Raw genomic sequence first — 11,103 nt, 5'->3', positions numbered from 1 at the left:
TGATATTGAGCACTTTTTCATGTGCTTATTTGCCATCCATACTTTTTCTATGGTGAGGTATGTGTTCAAATCTTTTGTTCATTTAAAAAATTGCCTTTTTTTATTGTTTGGGTTTGAGAGTTTTAAAAAATATATTCTAGTTATAAAAGTCTTTAACAGGTATATACTTTACAAAAATTTCCTTCCAGTTAATGATTTGTCTTTTTATTCTCTTAAGAATGTCTTTTCAGGAGAGCCCCGAGCCCACTGTGGGCTGGGATGTGTCTGTCCTCTCCACCCCATTTATAGGGTCAGAGGTGCTCTCACCACTCAGATTAAAACGAAAATTACCCTGCACATCACTAGGGGGCGAGAGCATCCCGTTTGGAGTAGCTACTGTGGGTGTCTTTCCAAAACTCATGACAAGTCTCCGGAAGGACCCTGCCTGGACAGAGCTGCAAATGGAAACATCTGCAAACATCTCATTGTACTTGATAAATATATGCAATTATTATTTACAAATTCTTTTAAAAATACAAAATAAAAAAATCTGAAAAAGCAAAAAAAATGTCTTTTAATAGTCAAAATTTAAAATTTGAAGTACAATTTATCAGTTGGCTGTTTTACGATTATATTTTTTGTGCTGTATCTAAGAAATCCTTTCTTAACCCAAGGTTTCAGGGATTTTTTTTCTGTTTTTTCCTCTAGAAATTTTATAATTTTTAGGCTTTACATTTAGATCTAAGATCCATTTTGAGTTAATTTTTTATATGATGTGAAGTATAGTTCCAAGTTCAGTATTTTTTTTTTTTTTGCATAGAGATATGCAATTGTTCCTGTACCATTTGTTGAAAGGTTTATCCTTTGCCACATATATTTGAATTTTCTCCCTATGTGTGGCTTGTCTTCTTTTTTGTTTTTATACTCTTTTTTTATTTCAGCATATTATGGGGGTACAAATGTTAAGGTTATGTATATTGCCCATGCCCCTCCTCCCCCTTTGAGTCAGAGCTTCAAGCATGACCATTTCCCAAACGTTGCACATCTCTCTCATTATGTATGTATATACCCATCCCCTCCTTCCCCCTCCCACCTGCCTTACACCCGATAAATATTATTCCTATATGTCCACTTAGGTGTTGATCTGTTAATACCAATTTGCTGGGGAGTACATGTGGTGCTTGTTTTTCCATTCTTGAGATATTTGACTTAGTAGAATGGGTTCCAGCTCTATCCAGGAATATACAAGAGGTGCTATATCACCATTGTTTCTTAAAGCTGAATAGTACTCCATGGTATACATATACCTCATTTTATTAATCCATTCATGTATTGATGGGCAATTGGGTTGTTTCCACAACTTTGTGATTGTGAATTGTGCTGCTATAAACATTTGAGTGCAGGTGTCTTTTTTGTAGAGTGTCATTTGATCTTTTGGGTAGATGCCCAGTATTGGAATTGCTGGATCAAATGGTAGATCTACTTGTATAGCTTTAAGGTATTTCCATATTGCTTTCCACAGAGGTTGAACTAGTTTGCAGTCCCATTCTTTTTTTCTTAACATTGAGGCTGCTTTCCCAAGATTTATTGGCTCTTTCATTGCCATATCTAATGGACATTTTAAAAGACTCTTCTGCTGGATTTTCAGTTGCATTTACTTTTTTTTCTGTTTTCAAAAATCTACACGCTTGGGTACTATGAAATTTTACTTTCTTGGTTCTTCTGCTTCTCAAACTATATTTTTATTGTCTATCTGCTCAATGAATTTGTCATTTTTTCAAAAAATTTAAGTGACTCATCCAAATGAATGATAAGTATTGTAGCACACTGGAACTAGTTCTTATACTGGAGCTAGTTCTTATTTCTTCTCAAGACTTTTAGTTATGCTGTTGTTCTGATCATTAAAAAAAAAAAAAAGACTTTTAGTTGGGTACCCAAATGAAAATCTTACTGTTAACTTCCATTTTTTATTTTATCAGATCATATGTTCTGATTTTATTCAATTAACATTTCACTTAACATTAGCCTAGTAGAGGAAGTATCCTCAGATCTGTTTACCTATTCTTTTTTGCACAAATCTGGACAGTCATTAAATCTGTTCACTAAAACAGCTGCATCCAGAGAATTCAACTCACAGGCCTGGAATATAGAGTTCTGTGCTTTAAAAATTATGCAAACCTTAGAAATCTGTAAATGAGAATTGAATTTGGAGCCTAAAGGTAGAAATTGTAATTAAAGAGAATATGAGAGCTTCTAAGATTTTTTTTTTCTGGGCAGGAGTGAAAAAAAGAAGATAAATCTTATTTGCTTTTTTTCTCTACCAGATAAAAAGGAAATACACAGGCTTAGAAATGCAAAGTTGCTTTTGGTATTTAAATAGATTTTTGGCATATAGTATAGTAATCCTTGTTTAAGTCAGCAATGCAGTGTTGAGGCACAGAGTTAAGGATAAATTCTTTATACATATAATTTCACTGTCATGTTTGGTAGAACAGAGAGAAAACATTAAATGTGAACATAGTTTTCATCAATTCTATTATCTTTTTACTGGGTAGAATTAATCTTTAAAAAATATTGTCTAATTTAAACCACTTTTGAACATTAAAAAATGTCAATGGTCATTTCATTTGGTCAAAAATTTCAAATATATAGATCCATTTTTTTTTTGAGAAAACTATTTAAATGGCTTGGAAAGAGGTCCATGAAGGCTTATGTAGGCTAAGGCAATAGTGTTTATATTTATTCTTTATTTTATCACAAGAGATTTTGTTTCCTTTTGCTTGCTCACATGAAATATAGCTGGTTTATGCCCCATAAACAGCACCAGCCTTCTGCAACTGAGAAGAGAGTGGCAGTGTGCCTGAATAATGGCAGTTTAAAGTCTCTGATGCACAGGGATCAAATTAAATAAGGCTTCTGTGTTGTCAAGATTTAGAATCTACTGATGCACCGACATTTATTCACCTGCTTTTTATTTAGCTTTGAAGGCTCGCAGGTCAGCTGCATCTGATTGCTCTGGTCTCCTTCCAGCTGAGTGCAAGAGAACAGGCGCAGTTACAATTCCACGAGGTGGCAGGCTGTCACGGAAAAACCCTTTCTCTCATTCGCAGCCATTGATTGCTGTTCTCTCTCCCTCTCTCCCCTTCCTTCCTTCCTTCCTTCCTTCCTTCCTTCCTTCCTTCCTTCCTTCCTTCCTTCCTTCCTTCCTTCCTTCCTTCCTTCCTTCCTTCCTTCCTTCCTTCCTTCCTTCCTTCCTTCCTTCCTTCCTTCCTTCCTCCCTCCCTCCCTCCCTTCCTTCCTTCCTTCCTTCCTTCCTCCCTCTCTCCCTCCCTCCCTTCTTCTCTCCCTCCCTCCCTGCCTTTTCTCCCTGTCATTCACAAGAAACGTTTTATTTGTCTTTGTGAACATATTTGTTAATAGTATTTATTTACTTTCTTACTGTCCATAACCTTCTTTCCAACTCTGGAATAACAAGTAGGGTTTCTGAATGTTACTGCAGCATTTCACTTAATAAAAGTATATATATTACATAAAAGGTGGCCAAATTAAAAAAAAAATCAAACACAAAACCCCCACCAAAAAGAAAACCGCATAAAATATTAATAACAGGGACCAAATATGAGTATAATCCATCCTGCATTCCCTAGGAAATCCATCCTGCTTTTTTCCTAGAAAAAAAGTGATTGGTGAACTGACTGAATTTGGTTCACTCACTGCTCAACAAGGGATCGTTCCCTGGTTTCTGGAGCAGACAGCTCAGACTGAGATCTGAAAACCTTCTCATGTCCATTTCGCTTTTAACCTCAGAAGGACTCTGATGTTTTTGACCTTGCTGCCAGTTTTATAGATGGAGCAAGAGGAGGAAGAGAGGTCTGGTCCGCTCTTCCAGGGCTGGAGTGCCTCTGCACAGCAGGAGGGAGGGTTGCACAAATCAGTCAACAGGGTTTTACTAAACTGCTAGGCTGGGTGCAGGTGCAATGGAGTTCACTGAGCCAAATATATTGTTTTGCTCAATGCTTGCAACTGTACTTTAAATCATAAATGAAGAAACTAAAAATCATATAAGCCAGTAACTTGCTATGTAACTGTCCTCATTAGAGAAAGACTCAGACCCAGGTCTATTTCATGCCAACACCCGAAAGGCTGTCTAGGTTGTCTCCAGTTTAGATGGAATTCCTTTCTTTTTCCCCATACAGATTCATTCTCAACATTTTTCATCTCATTTCATTATTCTTGAATCTAATTTCTCATGCCCTAAATCTTTTCACATTTCACCATCAACCCTATCCTGGATATTACCAATTGCAATGGTGTTTTAATTTTCATTACTTTGATTATTAGTGATGCAAACATTTAAAACAGAAGCATACATTACCTCTTTTGTGAGTAGCCTATTCATGCCCTCTACCTACTTTTCCTCCTTTTGGGAAATTTTCTTTTCTTTATTAAGTGCAAAATAAGTTTTTTTATATAAATACATAACCTCTTTGTCATATGTTTCCAATATTTTTTAAAAGGATTTTTCCTTTATCTTTTTCAGTTTGCTTATGGAAACATTTTTTTTTTCTATGTAGAAGAGTTGAATCATTATAAAATTGAAGCTGTTATTTCTGCTGTGATTCTTAGTTTTGTTGTCTTGTTTACACAAACTTCTTCACCTGAAAATTGTCCTGTATTTTGTACTAGGGATTTTTTTCTTTTTTTGGTCTTCATTATTTACTTCAAAATCTTTAATTTTTACATCCAAAGTAATTAATTTTTTGTATAAGAATGAAATCTAACTTCATTACATTTTGACAATAATCTATCCTTTGAAATAATAAAAATAAATGTGTTAAGTATCAGGCACATAGTAAACTTAGCCTATGAGGTAGGTGCTATTTTTCTTCCCAGTTTTCAGTGGAAGAGATTGAAGCACAGAAAGGTTACATACCTTGTCCAAGTCTAAGTGATCAAACTTGACTTCAGGAATCACGAAAGCCCGTAGCTTGTTGTGGATAGTCTGATTTGAGAAGCTGGCCAAGCATTTAAAAGTTCATTCTCAGAGATTTAAGTAGGATAAAATTTTCCTTATAATTGTATTTTTATTTTCCTTTTCAAATATTTAAAAAATAAATGAGACAAAGGTAAACTTAATGTGCTTTCAGACTGAATTATGAAAAAATAAAGGTATTAAAGATGAAATATAAATATAAAGAGTCTAATATATAAAGGCTATAATACAAATACAAATGTTAATACAAATCTACAAATAAAAGCCTGTATGTATCTTCCAAACTCAATACCTTTGAAAATGCTTCACTTATTTCCATAAATGATGTAGCTCTGATAACTTTTGAAACTCTACCCACCCATTTTTAGTTGCCTTTTCTGGAAAGATGATGGGTGGATGCTGATCTACTTGCTGACTCTCTTGCTCCCACTGTTTCTTGTGACAAACGGCCTAGGTTCCCTAGTGTTTGGGATGCAGTGTGTAGCTTTGGAGCCTGCCCAAGCTCACTCTCCTAAACCAATCTCACATGTTTCAGGCTCATTAACTCTATACTCTAACAAGTTAAGTTCATTTGAGTTACATTTGTTAATTTACTCTGCTAGGGAAATTACTCACACTGTGTGTGTGGCTATGCACTAGTGGTCTGAGAGAATAATCACTGTTTGTTATCTGAGAGTCATTTCACCAAGGGGAAAAATTTGACTTCATCAATTTTACCCATAATCTCCGAATATCTGCTTTCTATACTTCTTGCATCCAGAAACAACCTTTGAATAAAATAAAACCATTAAAGCAATTGAGAAAAAGAGCACACACAGGAGACCTGGTAGTAAAATATGGATATTACAGCATATAAATTATGAAATAATTGTTTTGAACAAAAGAAATAGTCAAGTCAACATCTCTTGTGAGTCAAACAGAATTATCTTTCAGATTTTACAGGATGCAAATTGTACTAGTGTTTTAAGAATCAGATGTTTAACAAAAAAGAAGCTGAAACATACATAAAGTAAAAGAACATTTCAAGACCACTTTAAGAGAGCATATCTTTGTTGGTGTGAGTTTTTAAAGTGGCTTGTTTTTTGTTTTAAGATCAATACCTAAATTCCATTTTAAAATCTGGCCTTATATAAGATTTGAGTTTTGACCCAGTGGGTAATATTGGGCATGACCTGAGATCATACAGATTCTGTTTTAGCTATATAATCTGGTAGTTGTCTTTTAGCTGTTATAGAAGAGGATTTTGCTTTCTCTGTCTCTGTCTCTCTTTCACACACACACACACACACACACACACACACACACACACACACACACACACACAATCCTCGGAGCAAGAGCTACAATGTGAGGTGACAGGAGCCATTTTCGAGATATCTGTCCTGAGTGCTCTGCAGAGGAAACTCACACTGGAGAAAATAAAACCTCCTTTAGTTTTCAGCAATACCCAAGTCTGCGAAAGGAAAGAAGTATGGTAGATAAAGATGCTCAACATAAACTTTGAACCTGGGCAATTGTGCCAAGCATTTAGGATTCTCTGTGAGTACTTGAAAAGCCCTGCATAGTTCAAAGGACCAGTATTTCTGTATACAAGTACGGGAAATGGAACAATACAAACTCAGGGATTCAATGAGTCAGGGAAAATTGCAGAATCGGGAAGGGGGCATAAAAGAATGATCTGGAGCAGAAGAGGACAGAGCTATTTCTATAATTTATAGATTTCCATAATCACTATGGAGCTCCTCAACTAAGGATTTTCCTCATGTTTTAATTTAGGTATAAAGAGTAAGTAGAAGCTAACACCAAAATCATATTGCATATTATATGCAGTTCATTATGTACATAATTGTACTTAAGTTATCTTTGGTAAATTGTCAGATATCTTAGAAGAATCATTATTACTAGGGTAGAATTCTTAGTAGAGTAATTTCTTCATATATTGTTGAAGAGAAATGGCAGAACTTGGTGGAATCCTGCTGATAATTTCATTCAAGATTCTAGTAGGCAGAGCAGTAGCATCCTCCATAGAATGGCATCAACTTAAGGCCTATTGCTTGGGTTAATCCAGAAAGAAAAAGAATTTTATAGTATTACAAGCACTGAAAGAGACTTTATCTCATTTCTAGACAAACTCTCATCTTCTAAGGAATTTAGGTTGGGATGATAAATGTCCAAGGCTACCAAGTACACACAGCAGGGCTAGGATCAAAACATAGATCTTTAGGCTCCCCCCTTGGCTTGCGACCCTCTGCTCCCTGATTTCACCAAATTTGCTTATTCTGGCACAGGAGAAAGCCTCTGTTAATCTGTTTCTGGAATAAAATTTTTTCTTGCCATTTGCAACACTCCAGAGAATAGAAACATAACAAAATCATTGTTTTGCGTTAATACTTCCACTTCCAGCCATCTCGGCAATCAATCAGAACTTCTATCTTCTTGCCTGAAGAGACAAGGACATTTAATTCACAACAATTTCCTTTTCCCTTTCTCTCAGTGACTCTATTAAATAAAACATGATGGATCACACTCTGCATTTGCATGCCAGCTAAAACGGGGCCAAGGCTCTGCTAGAACAGAAAGGATCCTGCCCTTGCCTAAGCATGACAGGCAGAATTGAGGTTAGCCTTGGAAATGCTCAAATTATGCACATGTGAGTATCTTCCACTCAAAGAAAGGCGGTTAATGAATAGCCAGAATGAAAACTGAAAGCTACGCTAAAAATTAATAAATAAATCTCAATTGACAAAGAGAATAGTCCTTCCTAATTAAGGTTAGTGTTTATTATAATAACACTTGCATCTCAGAGAGCAGAGCTGGGGCATAATCTGCCTAAGTATTCATGTTTATATACTGGTTCTTTGAGTTAATTCCCTCCTTCCCATAACAATTAGAATACAGGTTTTTTGAATCTGTGCATTTAGAGAGACTGTCCACCTTTCTTCTTCTTCAGAGTGCCCAGGGGTGCTTGTCTCGCATGTATTTTAGAGCAACCCAATGCACCTTGCAATCTTTTGCATACGAAGCTATTGATTATAGTGTTGACAGGACCATAAGGACATTGCCCAGTCCGGGCACCTGGTTTTATGAAGACAGAGGATCACATTTTTACTTCTATATTCTCTTCTACAGAAAGTTTATGGTTTGCTTAAGATCAAGGATAAAGAGAGAAGTGTAGACTTGAATATAAGTCTTCTGCCTTGTAGTAGCAATGATATTTTCATTCATCCACTTATTCATTCAAAAGATCCTATTTTGTGCTGGAAATATAAAGAAGGTACAATATCTTCTCCAAAACGTTTACAAGCTATGAGGGATTATAAATAAATAAGCAATAATAGTAGTGTGATAAATACCACTATGGAATGAACATAAGATTCTGTGGGAGCCTATAGGAGAGGTTCATAATGTAATTTGAGGGTTAAGGAAAGTTTTTTTGAGAAAGCAAAATCTAAGCTGCAACCTAAAGAATGGAGAGGAGTTAGCCTAGTAAAGGAGTGAGGAATCAGGCAGGGGAATAATAAGTAAGAAATCTTGGCTTATTTGAGGGAAAAAAAGTGCCATTTATGCATAGGAGGGATATATCATTGATAGTGGTGAGAGAAGCAGCTGGAAAGAAAAACTGTTTATGGCTTCATAAACCATGTTAAAGATTTTTGGACTTACTACTTATTGCAATGGGAAGCCACTGAATGATTGTCAGAACAAGAATGACAAAAAGAAATTAATGTTACAGAATAATTACTAAGACTAAGGTGTGCACGATAGATTATATAAAATCAAGAGAAGCTTGGAAAAAGACACCACTACCGCAAACCTGCCACAGGCTGGGATCTCTGTGAACTCCTTAGCCTCAATTTATCAGAAGGGAATTTATTTAGGAAATGAGAAAATGTTGGACATTTGACTTGGTAACCAAATTTCATTGTTGTCTTAGGTTCTAAAAGTAGGAATTTCCATTATGATTGATATAGTCCCCAGAGGGACAAGGCCATGCCATTTGGCATGGCCAATTATATTTAGATTTGTATAATGGGTGTCTCACTTCTTGTATTAGGGAATCTGCAACTCTTACTAACTCTTTTTTTTTTTTTTTTTTTTTTTTTTGAGACAGAGTCTCGCTTTGTTGCCCAGGCTAGAGTGAGTGCCGTGGCGTCAGCCTAGCTCACAGCAACCTCAAACTCCTGGGCTCGAGTGATCCTTCTGCCTCAGCCTCCCGGGTAGCTGGGACTACAGGCATGCGCCACCATGCCCGGCTAATTTTTTATATATATATCAGTTGGCCAATTAATTTCTTTCTATTTATAGTAGAGACGGGGTCTCGCTCTTGCTCAGGCTGGTTTTGAACTCCTGACCTTGAGCAATCCGCCCGCCTCGGCCTCCCAAGAGCTAGGATTACAGGCGTGAGCCACAGCGCCCGGCCTTCTTACTAACTCTTAAATTCTCCCTACATGCTGGCTGGTGAGTACAGCTCTGGTAGAATGCTCACAGCTCTAGCAGCAAGGTGCATCATCCAAGCTTCCCTGAGAGGATTTTATCTCTCAAGGTCTTAGTTAAACTCTCAAATATTCAGAGATTCATCTAGTAGCACAGAGTTATTTCCCTTTTTGAAACTTCCTGTTTAACACTTAACTCATGGTCCCTGATTTAATTCTCTCTTCACTTAGGACAGGGGCTATATGGGATCCCATGAGCCCTCCAATGATTTTTCAAAGAAGGTTGATTATACTTTTCCAAAGGGCTGGGCCCTATTCCCTTGGGTCTACCAATCTGTCTTAGGATTCATTATGCTGATTAAGTCTACATAGTCCTCAGTCATTAGCCGGGTGATTCCAGCTACTCAGGAGGCTGAAGTGGGAGGATTACTTGAACTCAGGAGTTCAAGGCCAGCCTGGGTAACATCTCTATCAGTAACAAAGGGAAAAATAGGAAAAAGTCATCTTGCAAGGCTCACTAGCTCTTCACTGACCATGAGAACCCCACCATCTTTCTATACCCAGCTCAGGCTTCACATTAGTAAAGACCAATAGAGTTCTCTGGAATAATCCTTACACAAACTAAACCAAGGGGCTGTTTGGCCCGGTTCCCTTCACAATTCTAGTGTGAGTTTTAAGTTAGAGGCCTAAGTAGATCACTTCTAAAGTCAAGAGAGGATGGCTCATAATCAGGATCAGGGGTGATAGGAGGGGCTAGGGATGGTTTGGGGAGCAGCAGTGACCTCCTTCTCCCATGACTGGCTCTCTTTATTTCATTTCAGGCAATTTTCTGTATTGAATAGAAAGCATTAACTCCTATCTTCCTACATAGGTATTTATGCTGAATCTGGGGCTTATCAGATCTCAAACAGATCTTATCAGATCTCTTATATCTCTCCATGCCACTTGCTGTGGGACAGTCTCGCAAATCATTGACCTGGCAATGTATCAGTCTAGATGCCTGGAACTACCCCAGAACATGCCCTGTTGTCTCCAAGGAAACCTCTCAGGCAAAGTCATCCTAGGATCACACACCTGTTTTCCCAGAACCTACAATATTTGTTCAGTTAACATTTCCTCAGTGGAATTAAACTTTTAAAGCAGCAAATGGCTCAAAATCTCCACAGGCAGTTTGAATCCTGCAAACAGCATGCCTGTGCTGATGGAGCAGCACTGGGATGGGGGATCCTCACCATTTGAGACCCCAGAGATGGCACTGGGCACTAGGATAACAGGAGCCTGTCAAGGCGAAGGTGATGGAAAGATTTGCCCAAGGGAGGTGCTTATTTTAATAAGGTTTATCTGAGTTAGCCCGGAATAACCAGCTGCCTGTCTCCACAGGGAGCACCATTTGACATAAACGAAGACAAGGACAATGATCAAGTCTGAAAGCATGTTAATTGAAAAGGAGTAGCCTGCTCTGATCTGCAGATTGAGCTTCTTAGGAGGATTGGGGGAAGCCGGAGTGAGTCAAATGATTTTACATAGAGGGAATTTCCCTGGGAGACACACGCACACCGCACACCGTAACTATTGACCTCAAATCAGGAAAAGGTTGACATTACAGGAGTTCAAAGGGGGTTAGTTTCCAGGGGGTGCATCTCTTAATTGCAATGTTCATTAATATGGTGGTTATTTTTAAAAAAATTTTAGAGCTAG

The sequence above is a fragment of the Microcebus murinus genome, chromosome 12, assembly GCF_040939455.1.
Source record: "Microcebus murinus isolate Inina chromosome 12, M.murinus_Inina_mat1.0, whole genome shotgun sequence".
Taxonomy (NCBI): domain Eukaryota; kingdom Metazoa; phylum Chordata; class Mammalia; order Primates; family Cheirogaleidae; genus Microcebus; species Microcebus murinus.
The sequence above is the reverse complement of the archived record's forward strand: the minus strand, read 5'-3'. Positions refer to the sequence as shown.